Here is a 17,757-nt window from a genome sequence, read left to right on the forward strand (position 1 = left end):
TATTCCTAGCGACAATTGATCATAGCACTATATAGTCTTCATGATAAACACTAGATAAAATGGAAAAGAGCGTGTTGTCCATTAGTAGAGAAAATGCCTTTGAAAGCATTAGAAAGCATAGCAGAAGATATCCTAAATAAATTGACTGAGCATTGTAATGTGAAAAAGCCAAGTCAGATTTGAGTCTAAAATTAGGTCATTTATGATACTTGGGACTTTTGAAAACATTTAGCTTTAAAAACAAACCATCCAATCTATTCCCTCCATTTCTTGCAAACAGATCTGTCATGCTTGGATATGTCAACATGAAAGAAAAATGGTGTAGAAGGCAACCAGAAACAAAAGAAAAACTTCACACTCCACATTGTTCCCTCTGCTGAAGACAAAAGCAAGGTGTCATGAATAAAGAAAGGAATCAACGGCTGAAATATTTTCAGCTTATACTTTTCATCCAGCATACACTTTTCATCTGAAAACTCTGTGGGGTCTAATACTGTTGTTAACAATGGTCTTCTAAATAAGATTTTCAGACTCACACTGTTCTTTTCTAAAGTGCAGCAACAAAGGAAGTTGAGCAGGAAAAAAAAAAAAAAAAAAAAAAAAAGAAGCAAAATAGAATTACTTAAAAGTTCCACTAATTCCTATCTCCAAAGGGGTAAAAAAAAAAAAAAAAAAAAAAAAAAAAGAGGACAGAAATGTAATGCCTGTTTGACCCTACACAAAACTCCCCTACTGAATAAGGCCATTTGTGACTGGGTCATCTGGCATCTGAACCCACTGGGCTTGCAGGATATCAGAGCACCAAAACAGGCAGGAATAGCTTTGATCATGGGAATAGGTTAAGTGTATAAGTGATGAGCGTACACAAATTGTTCATGTCCATGCCTCTAGTCCTTGTCACATAAAATGCATCACATGTGGATAACATTTTATTCAGTGTTTAAATTACTTTAAGGATATGATTAGACACGCAAGTAGGAAAACAAAGGGGGGAAGGGCAGAGATACTTAAAAAATCAGTAATCTATAGCTTAATCCCACCCTGGCCATTTTGTGTAAATCACTGAAAATTGTACTTACAGTTGCAGGGGGGAGGGAGATGACAAAAACACAGAAAATGCATCAGAAAATGCTCTCCAGTTAGGGGTAACTGGAAACCATCCCTGAGTAGAAAACAAACCTCATATAAGCAGTACCACTGCCAGCCAGCTGTATCCGTCACCCCGTCCATGTCCACCATGGCACTGCGCTTCTCTGGCTCTGGAAAAGATCTTAGTTTCTGCTTCTCCTACTACCTCTAGCTCCTGCATTCCCATTATGGTGCTGTTAACAGACACAGGGACTAATGAAAGGTTTCATGGGGGATTAAATGTACAACTGACATTTATTAATGTTATCATATTTCCCTGTGGCAGTCACCAGTCAGGGCCTGGTGCCCAGTCTCCTGTAACTTAAATAGGCATAAAGGAAAAGTTGGCCAGGGAACTTCTGTTGAAAATTTTGATTTGATTAAGACTATTTAATACTTAGGTGTTATTTTGAGGCAGGAGACTTACATCAGAAAGTCTAGTACTGTCTCAAGCAAAGTTAAAAACAGACAGTTCACACTGCAAAATTGAAATCTTTTCCTCGTGTGACATGAATGTCACACCACAATATAGCAGAGCAAGAAAAGACACATTTAAAAGTCTTTTGTGAAAAGACAAATTCCTTTCATGAAATAGATTGCATGAAGAGCAAATCTGAAGACGTGCTGTGATTTTTTTTATCTGTAGTACTCTAATGCAGAATCTTAAACACCTTCATTCAGTAAATCATATATAAATTGAAACTCTTTCAGTGTTTTCCTGTATTTTCTTTACATTCACTGCATATATTTGTGTTTTGTTCTTCAGAATCTATAATCTCTCTCCCATTGAGATTATAGGAAAATGAAGGTCCAATCTTATGCTTCATTGTACTCACGTTGTTATGTGTAAAAATGTCTGTGCCAGAAGTAATCTATCATTGTTATGATATCACCAAGAGAGAACATACTAGAATGGGAATGTCTTTCATCTAGAGCTGGTCTGAGGCTGCAAAGTTTGTATCACAATTTTTAACTGAAGCTTGATTTCCCTAAATGTTATGCTAAATGTCAGTTGCCAATACTAACATCATGATATGGAGATGAGATGCAACAGGGTCGACCATAGACCTCTGGAAGTGTGTCATGTTGTGTCATGTTGTGTTCCGTGTATGTTGTGTGAATTATGATAAGCTTCCTTTTTACTGAACTGTGGTATATGCATCCCTATATAGGGTGACACAGCACACCAGATAGGGTGGTTAATTAATGCTTTTGGAGCAAAAGAAGCCCGGCTGCTCTTACAAGCCTTGGTATGCTTTGTGAACATTCAGCAAGGGCATTCATTCATGCCTGCATATTTAGCCCATGATGAAGACCATGCTATTGTCTTCATCTCCATTATAGATATTGTACTTGCCCTTCTGACTCCAGACCTTACATAAACTCTTCCATCTGTAAACCACAAAAACAAGATCTAGGTTTCTGAGCTCTGATTCACTGAAGCAATTTTTACTCTTGCAGATCTTCCTACTGAAACCATAAGACTGTTCTCATGACTGAAGATCACACTTAAAGATTGAGGCAACTGGATTCTTTTAATACCTGAGCTTTTAGAAGGCACTCGTGAGTACACTGATCACTGCTGAAAGAATGTTTGCAAAGGAACTGTTCTGTGTAGCAGGGAGTAACAAAACCACTGAAGAAATACACATACAGAACAGAACACAAAAGTAAGTGTCCAAGGCACAATTCGAACTACACAAAGGCAGATGACAGTGCCTTGAACTTGTGCCCTTGCTAATCAACTGCATTTTCAGTGATATAATTGGCTAACTATGAATCAGAAAACAGTAGTTGTTAGCTGTCAAAATTTGTTGTTTTAATGGAAAAAAAAATGTAAAGAGATTTCAAATGGTGGCATGCTGCACATTCTTCTTTTGTAAAGTATTGCTTTGCAAACATCTTGTAAAAGAAAACAACACACTTCAGCTCTGAATCGGAACACTGGGAGATACGCCAGGCTAGCCCATACTAATTTGATTACCTACATGACTTCCAGTACATGTCTTAGCAGTGTAGATACTGCTAAAAAGCATGTGAAGAATGAAACAAGATTAGAACATAAGATATTGAAGAGAAAACTGGTCTGTTCCATACATATACCTACAAAACTACAGAGAAAGATATGTTCAAAAGACATTATTAGAATTGCTACCTGTGTCATTATACTGACAGCTCTCCTCTTTAATTCAATGTCCCTCTTCAACCATCTCCAGTGCATCACCTACTTTATCTCTCCCTACTCCTTGGTGGACTCTGAAACCCAAGGGCTTTTTCCACCATCCATCACCTAACCAGAGTCTCTGGAAGTCTTCCAGTGTTTTCTCCAGTCTGTCTTCCTCCTCCCATCTCTCTGCCCTCTCATGGACAACAGCCCCGGGTTCCTTTATTCTGTCCTGTCCCACACTGGTTACTTGTGGGAAACTCAAAGCTTCTTTCTTCACAAACTCCTTCACAAAATGTGTAGCTGGTCCACCCTGGTAGTAGCTGAGGCATTGATGAGAAAACGTCACCTTCACTATCAAATGAGTGAGAGCACTCACATTGTTGAAGGAATAGGTGGCTGAATTTCATTTTTTTTGTAGTGAAGAGCAGTCATTTTATCTGTGCCTTCATTTCTTAAGAAATAGCTTCTCTATTTTGCTGTAATCTATGTCATACATTGTCATTGGGATTGTACTATAAACTCACAGCACAAGTTACTACCACCTTTACTACAGGATAAACTGGTTTAGGTGGCAAAGCAGCTGTCACTCTGGTCCATGATCTTGCAGGTCTTTTCCAGCCTTAATGATTCTATGAACAACTGTGAATAGCTGCGAGGCCCCAGATGCAGTTAGAGGTAGCTGTAATTATTGTTCACCTCAAAAAGACTGTGGCAGTTCCTTCAGAGAAACTCCAGTGAAGGACTGTGAGGAGGCTCTGTACTGGGACAGATGCTGTCCTTCCCCATTACTCTTCGGTGACTTTGGTACCTCTCAGGGGTGAGCAAGACTGCTGCAAATCTGCTGAGGGGGAGGGACCAGCTCTGTAGACAGCTCCTTCTCAGTTATTTGAAAGGTTGCCAAATTTTCCCTAAGGAATTCAAGAAAAGGAAGTTGAAATGAAGTGCTCTAAATGTATAATGGCATACAGTTTTATCAGGTAAAGACAGAGCATTTTATATAGCCAAGAGGCTTTCTCCCTCCCAGATTTCAAAGATCTCCTGTGAACAAAAGCAGTAGCAAGCTACTAAAAGAAAGGTTATATGCATTTAAAGTATAAGCTTAGGGAACTTCACTATAGGAACCATTCTTGGCTCCCAGTAAGTTTCTAAATATATTAGTCTTTGTATGTGAATTTTACATATGGTTTTGTTAAAAGAAAGGTCATACTGTGAGTAGTTTGTTGGATTTTTACATTTCTGCTATGGATTCCAGAAATGTAAAAATGTAAATTCTTTTTTCAAAATACTACCAACTATCATGGCTTTTTTTTTTTTTTTTTTTTTTTTCCACCCTGAAGGATCAGCATCCATGGCTGTTCCCAGCTGATAGCTACAGATCAGTGCTGTTTGAACATCATTTGATCTACTGAGATGGTACTAAGTGAACACGGTTGATGGTTTTGTGGAGTTCTAGTTGTCTGCTCTGGTTGAAAGCTAGTTGTCTGCTTCACTGGAGATATAAGCTGAAACAGCTGATCAAGAATGAGATCTTACTTGAATAGTTAAACACTGTCTTCATCTAAGCATTAACTAATTTGCATGGCAAAATTCCAATTTGCCATCTATCACTTAAATGACAGCTTGTGAAACAGTAGTTCAGCATTCTTCACTTGCAGTGTTAGATTTCTATTCAAAGCAGGAGAGGAAACATATGTGGAGTGTGTGTGTTGGGGGCAGGCATTGTAAAACACACGCAGAATGCATGCTTAACACCAAAAGCATTAAATATAAAATATCAAATATAAACAAGGAAATTACTCTGTTCCATTTAAAAAAGTCACCAAAAAAAAACAAACAGCTGTTTGAATTGTACAGAAACAATAAACAATGTTAAAATTTTCCCTTAATCCATAGGACCAGAGGTATTTAGAAAATCTAAATTCATTTCCTTTAGCGTAATGGCAGCATCCCACTAAGTTTTTCTTTAGAAACTACAAATGTGCCACCAAAAATACAGATTCACCCATTTTAGTGGAATGCAAAAAGAATCATGCTTGGTTTGGGGTAGCTTAAGCACCCTGTTGCAAAGAAATCATCTCTGGGTATAAACCAGGTTTAGAGCTAATACAAAAATAGGTGGCTATTTGTTCTCCTGTCAATGTTACTCAGGTGCATAGGACCCAGAAACTTGATGATATCTCCTATCTGAAAACATTATCTGTTTGGGGAGTATCTGTATCCATTACAAAGCCAGCGTGCTCCAAGTCTGTAAATTGACAGCTTAAAATAGGAGTAATTTCAGGAAGTGAGAGTGACTGTGACCAAGGCACTGTTGCATTCAGACTGCTAATGCAGAGCTGCTGGACAATCCTCCGAGGCCTGCTCATGGCCCGAATGTTAATGCAGCTTCCATGCTGCCAACAGAAACTTTTGAAAAAAGACATATTTTGTGTTCAGGGAGGTTTAATTATATTTTTTTTTCTGTAGGAAAAAAAAAAAAAAATCTGAACATATTTCTACTTTGTTCCATTTCAAGATTTAAACAACACAAGCAAAAATATGCAAGGTGGCAAAAAAGGAAATCCATGGCTGGTGCCACCCATGCACACAAGCACAGGCACAAAGTGTACACCTACTGAACTCACTTATCTGTCTGCCCTCTGGTCCTTCTTGGAAGGAGGCAGCTCTTTCCTTCTGGGGTAGAGACACGTCGGCATCGCTCTCCCAAGTGTTTCTGCTCCCTCACACATTCCCACAGCTCCCATGATGTACAGCAGTTTCATGCTATGAAAATGCTCATGACACAGCCCTGTTTTCACTGTATTTCAGACATATTAAACTGAAGAAGGAACCTGTAGAAAAAAAAAATAAGTAAAATTTAGTTCTTTGGAGATACCACAGAAAGGCAAGCAGAGGTGAGATGTGAATGTCACCTGGTGAGAAGTAGTCAGCGTGCTCCACAAGTGACTGACACTAGTCAGTTTGTGTCAATTGCCCATAAGGACAGGGAATCACTGGTCCTGGATGTGCTTATCAGTGCAGAAGGGGTCAGACCAGATTCCTAATATAAACCTTTAGAACACTTTGTATACCGAGGTAGCAGATCCTCTTTTGTATGCAAGTCACAAGCATGTGCCTGCCAACAGCCTTTTCTTCACAGAGTTAAATGCAGAGTTAAATGCAGACTGTCCCCCAAACAGATCCTATGCGTTAAAGCAGGACCTCTTAGGACCTCTTGTAGGTGATTCTCCAGTACTAGCAGGTACTAAGCATCCTGTAGAATGTGGAAGCAAACATACATTTTTGGGATGGGGAAGAGGACAAGACAAAGAATTTTTAAAAACTGCAGCTGTGGTCACGGGCGTCCTTGCTCCCTAGACATGTTCCCAGCCTGAGCACAGCGACCCAGCAGTTCCTGCTCCAAGATGCTGGGTTGGCCATGAGTGGCCCTGGCCCTTGCTCCAGCCCAAGCCCCAGGGCAGAGAATGGCCTGCCACCCAGGGCTGCCAACAAACCTGTATGTAGTTGGCTTCTCCAGGCCCCGTGGTATGGAGCAGTCAAAGGGTGACTCCTTCCTCTTCCTTCTGGTCTTCAGGTTCTGCAGGGAACTAGGCCCAGGTGTTCACACTCTCAAACGTGCTTTTTTTAAAACAGTACCAGGTATAAATAACAGAAGAAGGGTACAATCTATGCCTTTCATCAGGTGTTTTTAAAAGGCAGTGGCATACATACATTGGTGAAACAGGGCTGGTTTTACTATATAGGAGTACTCTAGGAACTTATTTCTGTGCTTATATATGCACAAAAAAAAAAAAAAAAAAAGAGAGAGAGAGAGAGAAAAAGAAACAAACAGACCTGGAACTACGGGTACAAGTCATAATCCAAGTCATATTTTGCAAAACAATGTAGGATGGTCAATGTTTTTACATTTCATGTGTGAAATCCCGAATTTGGCGTTGTATTTTTTATCCTGTGAATACCCTTCCTTGTTGACACAGGTAGCTCGTTATGAAGAACTGTACAAGTATACTGTGCCAGAATGACTGCAGTAGGAAAATCCTGCTATGTGTTTGCGTGCTGGAATGTGTCTGCTTCCATAAGACGTATATTAAAAAAATTAAAACCATGTGTGAGAAAAATCAGTTTATAAAGTCTGTGGTCACATTTCGGTCTTTTTCATTTTCATGAGATACATTTGAAGAGGAAATTAAAAACCAAAAACACATACAAAGAGATGAGGCAACAATGAGTTAAGATGTAAATATATGACCCTCAACGAGAAGACAGAAAAAAAGTACAATCTCTATGTTTGCCTCTGTGAATTTAACCATTACTTACGATTAAACAAGCAATCACAAAAACACACAAAAAGTGCTCTGTTGAGAGGTTCTTAATGCATCGGGAAGGCGCTTGCATTCTGTAGGCTGTTTGCTTACAAAGAGAAACTGCTAGCTCTTGGGGCTTTTCCCAGAGGAGATGGGCATTTTGCCAGTGTTTCATTTTCAAGTGCCATTGTTCACCTAGGGCTTTAGCGAAAAAGCTTTTGCTTATTTATTACTAATCCTAGCCTAAGTAATGATCATTTTTAATCCTTTTACATTTTAAAACAAATTTATCAGACAATTACACCAAACACAATGTCCCCAAAAGCTCTGGCATTTATTTTTTCATTTAATAGGTAATTCTATAATTCACACATCCATGGAATTGCTTTATTGGTTCATGAAACCTGCTTCTATGAGCATGCCATTGACAAAATATAAATCTTACTCAGATTTTGAGGACTCTTTTCAACATGCTTTCATTAGTCTTGACAACACAGCAACAGAGGAACAATGTTTATTGCTTACTTTATCCATCTGCCTGTAAACCTTTGTCAAACACTGTATCCATATATTATATTTCTCAGACTTTATATGAATTAGAATGTCTTTTTTTTTTTTTTTTTTAACAGCTTTTTCACTAACCTAGAGAAATGTCATATTTTCACTTCATGATTTGGTATAAATTCACCTTATAGCCTTGACAAATATCAGCTTGAGAGACTCAGCATAATCCTTATTTTCAACACCAAACAGTGCAGTTTGGTGTAATTGTCTGTGCTTGTACACGAGCTGCCCAAAAACCAAACAAGCATGGATGCCAGATGTCATCATTCTGATGATTAATGTTCTATTGTTGGTAAGGGATTCTGTAAATATGAGATGGCTACTTTTGTAACTTTGCTAGCCTTGCACACAAGGCTGTCAGTCCACAGTCTACACTATGAAATGATTTACCTGTCATTTAATTAGTTTAGTGCCATTGGGATATGGTTTAGTGGGGACTGTTAGTGTTAGGTTAGAGGTTGGACTCGATGATCTTGAGGTCTCTTCCAACCTAGAAATTCTGTGATTCTGTGATTCTGTGATTACTAAACAGTTGTTTAAGCAATTTGCAATACATACATATGAAGAGTTGTTTGGGCTTTTCAGAAGTGTTGGAATGAAAGAACTGGTGTAAAAACTAGTATCAGCAACAAACCCATCTACTTGTCAGCTTCAGCTAGTGCAGCTCTCTAAACAAAACAGACAAAAATATCCTTCTACATATTTATATAAAACCCTTCTGTATATTTATATATAATGTTTTAGCAGATTATTTCAATACTTCAAAGCAATTGAGATGTCCTTGTGAAATATCTACACTCCCAGTTAGCAGTGCCAGAGGAAAAGAACACTCCAGAGATTGTCAGTGCAATTTTGTGGTTCCAATCTATGCAGAAACCATAATTTCATGCAGAAAAGGGAAAAGGAGAAGATGGCATCTTCTGTACCAAGATTCATTTTGTTAAACACTGTACAAGGAAGGAGGTTTACCTTTCAGCATCCAAGTAATGAAAACCAGTTAAAAACAAAACAAAACAAACAAAACAACAACAACAAACACCAAAAATCACCACATTTCCAGAAATTACAGAAAGATACACAAAAACACAGAATCAGGATGGGGAAGTAGTGGGGGAAAATAGAAGATCTGGTCATGTGGGACAAAGAGAAACCCAAAGAGTTTCCTTGTGTCCAATCCTGGCTGCTCCCCAGGCTCCACCAGCCAGTACCTTCTTCACATACTCACTCTACAGATTCTCTTCAGCAGCATGCGAGTGAAAGGAGAAGCTGCTTCAAACTATTTCCAGCATATCCAGCCTTACAGACAGAGGCAAGAGATGCTGAGAAGTTGCCTGGGACCTGTAGCAGCTGCTTCTTTCACAGCAACTCTTGAACCTTTCAGCAGGGTGTAAAACAAAACAAAACCAAAAGCATCTCTCTGGGATTTGTTGTCACAGTGTCACGTGTGACACAATGAAGCTTAGACTTGCTTCCCTGCACCCACGATAGAATAAGCAGTGCTTGTATAGGAGCACAGCAAAGCCCTGGAAGTTTCACCCATACCACCTCTGCTCCCTGCATGCACCAGCTCATGGACACAGCCCTCTCAGGGACCTGAATGTCATGTGATCACCAGCCAAAACACAGGCTGTGACCCCAAAATGAGGATAATCTGCCTGCTGATTCTCAATATATATATATACATGTATATATATACATATATATATATATATATATATATATATATATAAATGTCAGGAGGTGAGAAAATCATTTTCAGCTGCACTTAAAATCACCTGGATTAAAATATGATCCGAATCTGTTCTGCTTTACGGTTAAACCAATAGACTAAACCATACTGGTAAGGGATATTATGTTTGTAAAATTTTACTTCCTTTTCAATTACATTTAATTTCCACTTCATCTTTCCCTTATATTTATTCCACAAAAAAGCCATTGTGTTATTAATGGTACAGAATTCCCCAAATCCATATGTTTTATGGATTTTATGTCAAACTGGACTCATAATGCTTTAATGAGGAAAAAGAACAATATTTCGCTGTATTTACTTTTTACAGTGCCCAGCCAATAGGCCTGTAAGCAGTTTTAAATCTATCTGTAATAGCACCATGGAGATTACAAAAACAAAAACAAACAAACAAAAAAGCATTGCCAGCTTCTTCTGTCCTTCTTAAAGACCTAGTATATTTGTAGAAAAACATTAATTTCTCTCTGATGGCTGTACACCTACATACAGGTGCAGAAAATCCCATCACATTTTGTAACAAGCAGAAATCCGGTACGTGATAAAACACTTTAACAGTCAAGTGAATTTGATTCTACTAATTTTTCTGGAGACATCTAGATTGCCATATGTATGCTCAGAGATTTAGCTATTCATGTATTAGAATGACATATTTAAAGCAGTGAATTTCACATTAGCAATGCAGAGGGAGGAAAGAACGATCTTGGAAATTAGACAGTGGAAAGAATGGTGTTGGAGGGTAGCATGAGAGTTGGAAATCCTACACAAAGCAGAGAAAGAGTACTAGGGAGGAGGCAGAATGGGAAAAGCAGAAAGATATAAATTAGAAGAAGAAGAAAAAACTGAGATAGAAGATGGGAAGATGTAATAAAAAATCTGAGGAAAAGCTACAGTGAAAAGATGAATGTTAGCAGCTAATAAAAACATTAAAATGTTTAGATATCAGCATTTCATTGACATTTTAATAAGAAATGTTCTTGTGTACAAAGTTAATGCCATCTTTTCATGAAATAACTTATTTGGCCCATTGTACCCCCCCTCCTCCAGTTATGCCAATCACTTGCTGGCAGAATAAGATACCAAAATGTATGCTTATACAGTTTGGATTAAGCACTATTGTACACATATAGCCATGAGCACAGAAAAGTGCTTCAATGACTATTTATGAGATAAGGAATTTGCAGAAAGGAGTGGATACGACGGGAGGGGGAGTGGAGGGATAAGGGAAGAATCATGGAGCAAAAAGGAAACATATTCAAGAGACATCAGTCTTGAAATTAGAAGCTCATTAATTCTCAGACTATTTTCAGAGTCTCTATAGAGATTTACCATATGTGACAGCTACTCAGCCTTGGAGTCCGATTAGAAATGTTTTCTACCTACAAGTCTAAATTACTACTGCAAAGACTCATCATTTTCAACAAAGTTTGATGAACTAGCTAGCCTTTAACATCAATGTTTTGTGCACTAAACTGCAACTGGCCTGCTATTTTTCTCATAGCACTGCTGACAGATGAGCCCGATTATCATCCTAGATCCACCTTGCTCAAGCTCATTTGGACAACAAAGATAGCAACTGAACTGAAAGAAAATTCTGGGAGAAGTAATTGAAGAGAAATTTAAAATTTCAATAGAATTTCCTGGAAATTTGCCCACAAAGCATATTGTGTATATATCCACCTCCATCCTGAAGTTTGAAAGCATATCCCAGGATGCCTGCTGTTAATGTTGCAGCCCTACCCTAGCCAGCTTTCTCGCAGAGCTTCTGGATGCTCTAGGCCAAGACCAATTTGTCAATGCCAGGTTGTATGATGATTTATGACTACAGCTGAATGAGGCTCCCTAACTAGTTGTTTTGAACTGAAACCATTCCAAATCGCTAGCTGGCAAAGTGGATGCAAGCTTGGAGATACTGAAGTTGTTTATTGAATTTCCAGATATAGTCCACATCAGTAACTTCTGCAGTTGAAGGGAAAATTTGGAAGAGCAAATATTAAACTGTTCAAAGCTGCACCATACTTCAGTAAATATAACACGTCACAGAGGGAGCTAGACTTGTCTAGGAGATGTGAGAAATCTTCTCAAAGTCTGAGATTTATTTGGTCATTTTTTTTCAAGTCACGCAAGGAAGGATCATCTGAACACACACGCAATATACGCCTGCAAAAACAGCAACAGCTGTCTCAACATGTACATAAATACAGGCAACTTCTAAATTATTCTGGTCCCGCAGGGTGAACAGTTACGCTCTGATTTTCCTTACCAAGTGGCAAAGAAGCCATGTACAACCCATAGAAGGGGATCAAAAAAAAATTTAAAAAAAATCATGCCCAACCCACCCCCCCTCAAAAAAAAAAAAAAAAAAAAAAAAAAGAGTAAAAATAGAGGGTTAGAAAATTACAAGTAGTGAATCATAGAATCATGTAATTTGAAAAAGGCCCTTAAAGTTGTATTGGGTCTGGCTGGAATGTTAACTTTCCCGGCAGCAGCCCATACAGTGCCGTACTCTGTACTTGTAGCTGGAACAGCAGTGTTATCACACCAGTGTTGTGTCTGCTGCTGAGCAGCAGTGGCACAGTATTAGGCCTTTCTCTAACTCTCCTAGGGGGTGGGCAAAAGGTGAGGAGAGAAACATCACTAGGGCAGCTGGCCTAAACCAATCAAAGGGATATTCCATACCATGTGATGTCACACTCAGCAATAAAAGGTGGAAACAGGAAGAAGAGGGGAGGGGTGGGCTCTCGTTTGGAAGACGTGGGTCATCCTCTCGAACACCGGCTGCATGCGTTGAGGCCTTGCTTCAAGGACGTGGTCAATCATTGCTCATTTGTGGGAAGTAGAGAGTAATTTCTTTCCTCTGCATTTCCATATAGCCTTCATTTATTTTGTTTGTTTGTTTTCCTCCCTTCTTTTTATTTTCCCTTTTCCCCTCCCTTTCCCCTTTCCCTTTTTATTTCCCCTTAGTTAAATTGTTTAGTTCATGGTAGTCTTTATTTAATTATTATAATTATTTCCCTTTAATTAAATTATCCTTATCTCAACCCGTGAGTTGTTCTTTGCTTTACTTCTCCCCCTCCTCATCTAAAGGAGGGGAAGTGAGAGAGCGGTTGTGGGGTTTAGCTGCCCAGCACGGTAAAACCACCACAAAGATCAACAAGTCCAACCATCAACCTAACACTACCAAGTACACCACTAAAGCATGTCCCCGAGTGCTACATCCACACTTAAATACCTCCACTGCCTCCCTGGGCAGCCTGTTCCAATGCCTAACCACCCCTTCTGTGAAGAAATTCTTCCTGATAGCCAATCTAATCCTCCCCTGGCAAAATTTGAGGACATTTCTGCTCATCCTTGCATGAAGCTAATACTGAAATAACAAAAGCATTACAAATATTAGAGGGCAGACTGAAGGATTTAAGAAATTTAAGAGTAGCTGTGTAACGAATGGCATGAATAAGGAAGGACAAAGTGGCTTGTGTGAGAAGCATGGGATAGACATACACTAGCATCATTTCTTGTTTGGTGCTAAGACTAAGATGGTGCTTAGTGCGTATGAAAGGATAAGGATCAGATCCTGTCTGGTAGTGAATTAATGCCTTTATCAAAATGATTCTCTTAAGGAAACTAATATGTTTTTTCTGAATAAGAATTTTCTTTCAGCAAAGCTGTGAAGATTGACAAAAGTTTTATAAAAAGAAAAAGAAAATATATCCTCTTTTAGCATCATTTTCTGAAAGAACACTTCTCCCTACCCCATCCCCATTCCCAGCCCAACACAGCCGTCCAGGAGTGCTTTATCAGCAGGGTTATGCAAATAATGGGCTGCACCTCAAGTATGATGAACCTGAGCCTATTGCACGTGGTGGGGGTGGCGACGAGGAAGAAAAAAGAGGAGCAGAGACAAACAAATATGTTATTAGTGCTTCCTCAATATCACCAGATCCACTAGCAGGTCAAAGTTGTAATAATTTCAATCCAGAATAATAAAATCAATGCCAAAGAATGATGAAACAAGAGCTACCATGTCTGTTTCAGGTGTTATGATACCATTATAGTACAATAGCCTTATTATTTATTGTATTTCTTCCTAGTATGTTCTGACCACCTGTGACAATTGTTTCTGAATCTGCACAGTCAAAACCTTAAATTAAATCTGACAAACACGGAAAGTATTTTGAGCTAACTTGTCCTCCCTTTGCAGTTGCTTATTATGTGAGTGACCTCTTTTTGTGTCTTACATGAGTCACATCCCTGTAGATTGTATTTATTGAAAGCTGATTGTTACAAGTGTTGACATTCACCAAGTTTTATATACCAGGGAATTAAAATAAGAAGAATCTGACAAAGACATTGTAAATAACATGAGAAACCCTTACTAAACCCATACATTGTATGAATGCAGAGGAAAATTAAGTTACTCTGCTTTCACAGGCTCTTTGTGGTGCTCAGTTCCCATTGTATGAGTGTTATTAAAAGTGCAAGCACATAGCTGCAGATATAATGTCAAAGTCATTCACATTATAACAAGGTTTCAGATGCTCCATAATGAAGACTTCATCAGAGAGTGAAAATTATTGGCTCCCCTGTTGACGACTTTTACAAAATTCTTAAAAGTAGATAGTTTGCCAGCTGGATTAATCTTCCTGTGCACAGTCATTTATGAAACTGAATTTTTACCATTGGCAACAATGCTATAGTTGAAAAAACTCCAAGAATATCAGTTTGATGACAAACAATGGTCTGCTAAATAGAGACATGCTGTCCTGACAGCTCTGCTTCAGCTATATGGCATGATATGTGCCAGCAAAAGCAAAGAAGACACTTCGTAGCATCATAAAACTGCTTCCAAAAATGAGCACCCTGCAGCTATTAGAAACTGCGTGAGAATCACCAAATGTCAGCCTCATGCTCAACAACATTCAATTTAATAAATGGATTTAAGACAGTGAAGAACACAAGATGCTTCAGAACACCCTTAAGACTACCATGATAATATTGAGTGTTTGAGAGAGACTCAAAAGCAACTGCTCACTATTAAAAAAAAAAAAAAAAAAAAAAAAGGGTGGGGGGGCGGGAAGGAGAAGGAGGGATTTTGTCTCGTTTTTGTTCCCTGGGACCAATTAAGAGCATTCTGTCATTATCATTGTTAGCACTAGGAACAGCATACGAACGATAATCAATTTACTGACACATCCTAATATTGATGGTCAGAGGCCAGCTCTGAGAACAACCCCACATTATTCTGGCAGTTAATGTTGTTATTTTTTTATGAAATCTCCTTTTTTTTAAATAAAAATAAAAAATAAAAATAAAAAATAAAAAATAAAAATAAAAATAAAAGACAGCTACTTACACTTAGCCAAATCCAAAGAAAAAATGAACAGTGGGCAAAAGGAATATTTCTATATATCCTCAGATCCACTGTGTGCTACAGAATTGTCTGGAAAAACAGAAGCACTATTTTTTGTCCTGAAAACTGCTGTTGAAATAGTGTAGGTTTTCTTATTCTTCCCCTCCATTTTCTTTCTTCTACTTGTCCTCCACTCCCACAGCCGCTCCATCTCTGAGCATGCCTGGGAAGGCAAGAGGCGCCAGGGACATCAGCAGGCACAAAAAGACCGACACGAAATATCTCACAGCTTACACCAAAAAGGGACCAAAGCAGAAGAAACTTCAAGCACTCCCCAAACGACACTGAGTTTGCCTGGTTTCACTGACACTTTCTGTAACAGTACTGCTACTGCTAAAAAGGCATGTATGATTTACTTGTCCCATAAAGTCCAGGTATTGGTCCAAGTACGAGTTTCTGATTACAGCAACTCAGTGTCAAAGTGAAGTTTCATCACCCAGATGACTGTGCCAGAAATGCTATAAAATGTTTGAGTTATATGATGACATTAGTTAAAGTAGGCAAACAAGTACTCAAAGCTTTGACCTTCAGCAAAAGTGCAAAGGTTGGTACTTACCGGAACTCAGAGATCTGGTGCTTTTACCACTAGTTTCTAACTAACCAATTGACAACAGCATATATGAAAATTGTAGTTCCTAAATCCCTCAATGAAATTATAAGTGTACCTTATCAGCAACCAAAAGCAGAAACTGCTGTCTGCTGTCTTTCATAGCCCCATGAAAGACCCAAAAGAATATGGAAATATGGAAAGGGGGTTCTTTCAATATTCTCAGCCAGCAATGAGTACTTGTGAAAACACTTGGAATTTAACTGACTTCCAAAGGATCCAAAGCCCATAAGGACAATGACAGAAGGAAACTGAAAGCCCTTTGTTTGGAAACAGGTTTTATATACACAAATATTAATTTACACAAAATCAGAATATGTTTGAATATGTCAGGGCTGTAAGGTGCAAAGCACAGATAGCCAGTCTTTTGATGTGTAAAACTCTGTTACTACACTAAGGAGTTTATCCTGGAAAAGCTAGTAAATTTTTTTGATAGAAGAAAAAGCTAGTTTTGCCATAAAATTCACCAAACTCCAAATTTACTTGCAGGCTGTTGCTATTTATAGTCACTTATTAGTTTAGAAGTGCAGAGGCGTGTTCCTTTGCTGCTACCAATAGGTGCACATTGACTCAAAGAACCACGTACAGCACAGTGTACAAGGACTGTTACGCACAGCCTTAGTCCCACAGCTGTGATCATGTGCCCTGAATTTCTCAGGCTCAGTGTACAGGGTTGAAACACTAAAATCTAGACTCATCAGTGGCTCTCACTTACTTAGAAATGCTCTAGAGGCAACCAAAGCCAATTACCGATTTTAAACCTCATACTCCACATAGATCAAACATAACAGTGAACTTGTAGAAATCTCTAAGTGTGATGCTTCTAAGACAGCTTTCTGGGCAAAGAAAGACAGAAATAGAAAAGCCTCATTATATGCCTAACAACAAGGTAGAAAATATGTAGATGAATCTCATGCCTGATGGTAAAAAAGAAAAGAAGGAAGAAGGGGGTGGATAGGCTGCAGCTAGTTTTAAGCTTGTGTCACCAGTGTAAATGCAAAGTGTTTGTTTATTAGCATCTGTAATTCTGGGGATTTGGGGACTGGGGAAGAAAGGGAGAGAGAGATTTATTTATTTCAAATACAAAGTGGACCAAGTGGCTGTCATTTTAAGATGGGAAGGGACAAAGAAAGGCCTGCAGTAGCTCAGGATAAAAAAGTGTTTCAGGCTATTGGTGATTAATTGTACTCTGCTATGCCACATCTCTTTCTATTAAACCTTAGATTGCCAAATCTGTTTCCTAATTGTTTTTGTGCTTCTCAGTCTTCCTTTTGTCTTGCATAGGAGTAGGCAATTTCTAGGCCATCAATATCTCATTAAGGGGTCTGGGAAGTGAAATGCCTTGTTTTGCTTTTAATTTTGTTTTCCAGGCTTTTTGCTACATTTTATGACATGGCATTTTTTGTTTGCTTGTTGCGGTCCATTTATTCTCTGGCATTCCTTTCCCTAGGTTATAGGTTTATTTGTTTCTTTGCCTGTTGGCATTCAAGGTGTATGCAAATTATTGTTACATGCTTCACCATCACTACCTATTGCTCTTAATTTCCCCTAATGACAGTCTCATTTGAATGTTAGCGCCTGCTCAGGTTGTACATGTGTAGAAAACAACTTCAGCTCATCTGTGAGCTCTTTTATTTATTTCTGTCATATGTCTGTGTCCCCCTGCCCTCCCCCCCCCCCCTCTTTTTTTTTCCTATTACGGTTTGCATCAGAGTTGTTTTCATGAGGAAAGAAATAATACAGCTGCATGCTTTCAGCCTAGGGCAAAATCTTTCTACTGCTAGTGCAAGTAGCTAGTGCTTAGAGGAAAAAGGAAGGGCATTCACGCAAATA

The 17,757-nt window shown here is 38.7% G+C and overlaps 1 long non-coding RNA gene across 2 annotated transcripts in view; it reads right to left on the reverse strand.

The window, feature by feature from the left end:
* LOC113842355 (uncharacterized) overlaps nucleotides 1-15,743 on the reverse strand; it is a 33,558-nt gene extending 17,815 nt beyond the window's left edge. Inside the window, exons 1-3 of one of the 2 annotated variants that reach the window (XR_005261409.2) lie at nucleotides 15,261-15,743; nucleotides 5,920-6,126; nucleotides 3,284-4,203 (exon numbers count right to left, since the gene is read on the reverse strand). This is a non-coding gene — a long non-coding RNA (uncharacterized lncRNA). Of the gene's footprint in view, nucleotides 1-646; nucleotides 4,204-5,919; nucleotides 6,127-15,260 lie in introns of those variants that run through there. The other variant, XR_005261395.2, reaches the window with a different exon arrangement.
* Nucleotides 15,744-17,757: the final 2,014 nt, after the last annotated feature.

The sequence above is a fragment of the Anas platyrhynchos genome, chromosome 1, assembly GCF_047663525.1.
Source record: "Anas platyrhynchos isolate ZD024472 breed Pekin duck chromosome 1, IASCAAS_PekinDuck_T2T, whole genome shotgun sequence".
Lineage (NCBI taxonomy): Eukaryota > Metazoa > Chordata > Aves > Anseriformes > Anatidae > Anas > Anas platyrhynchos.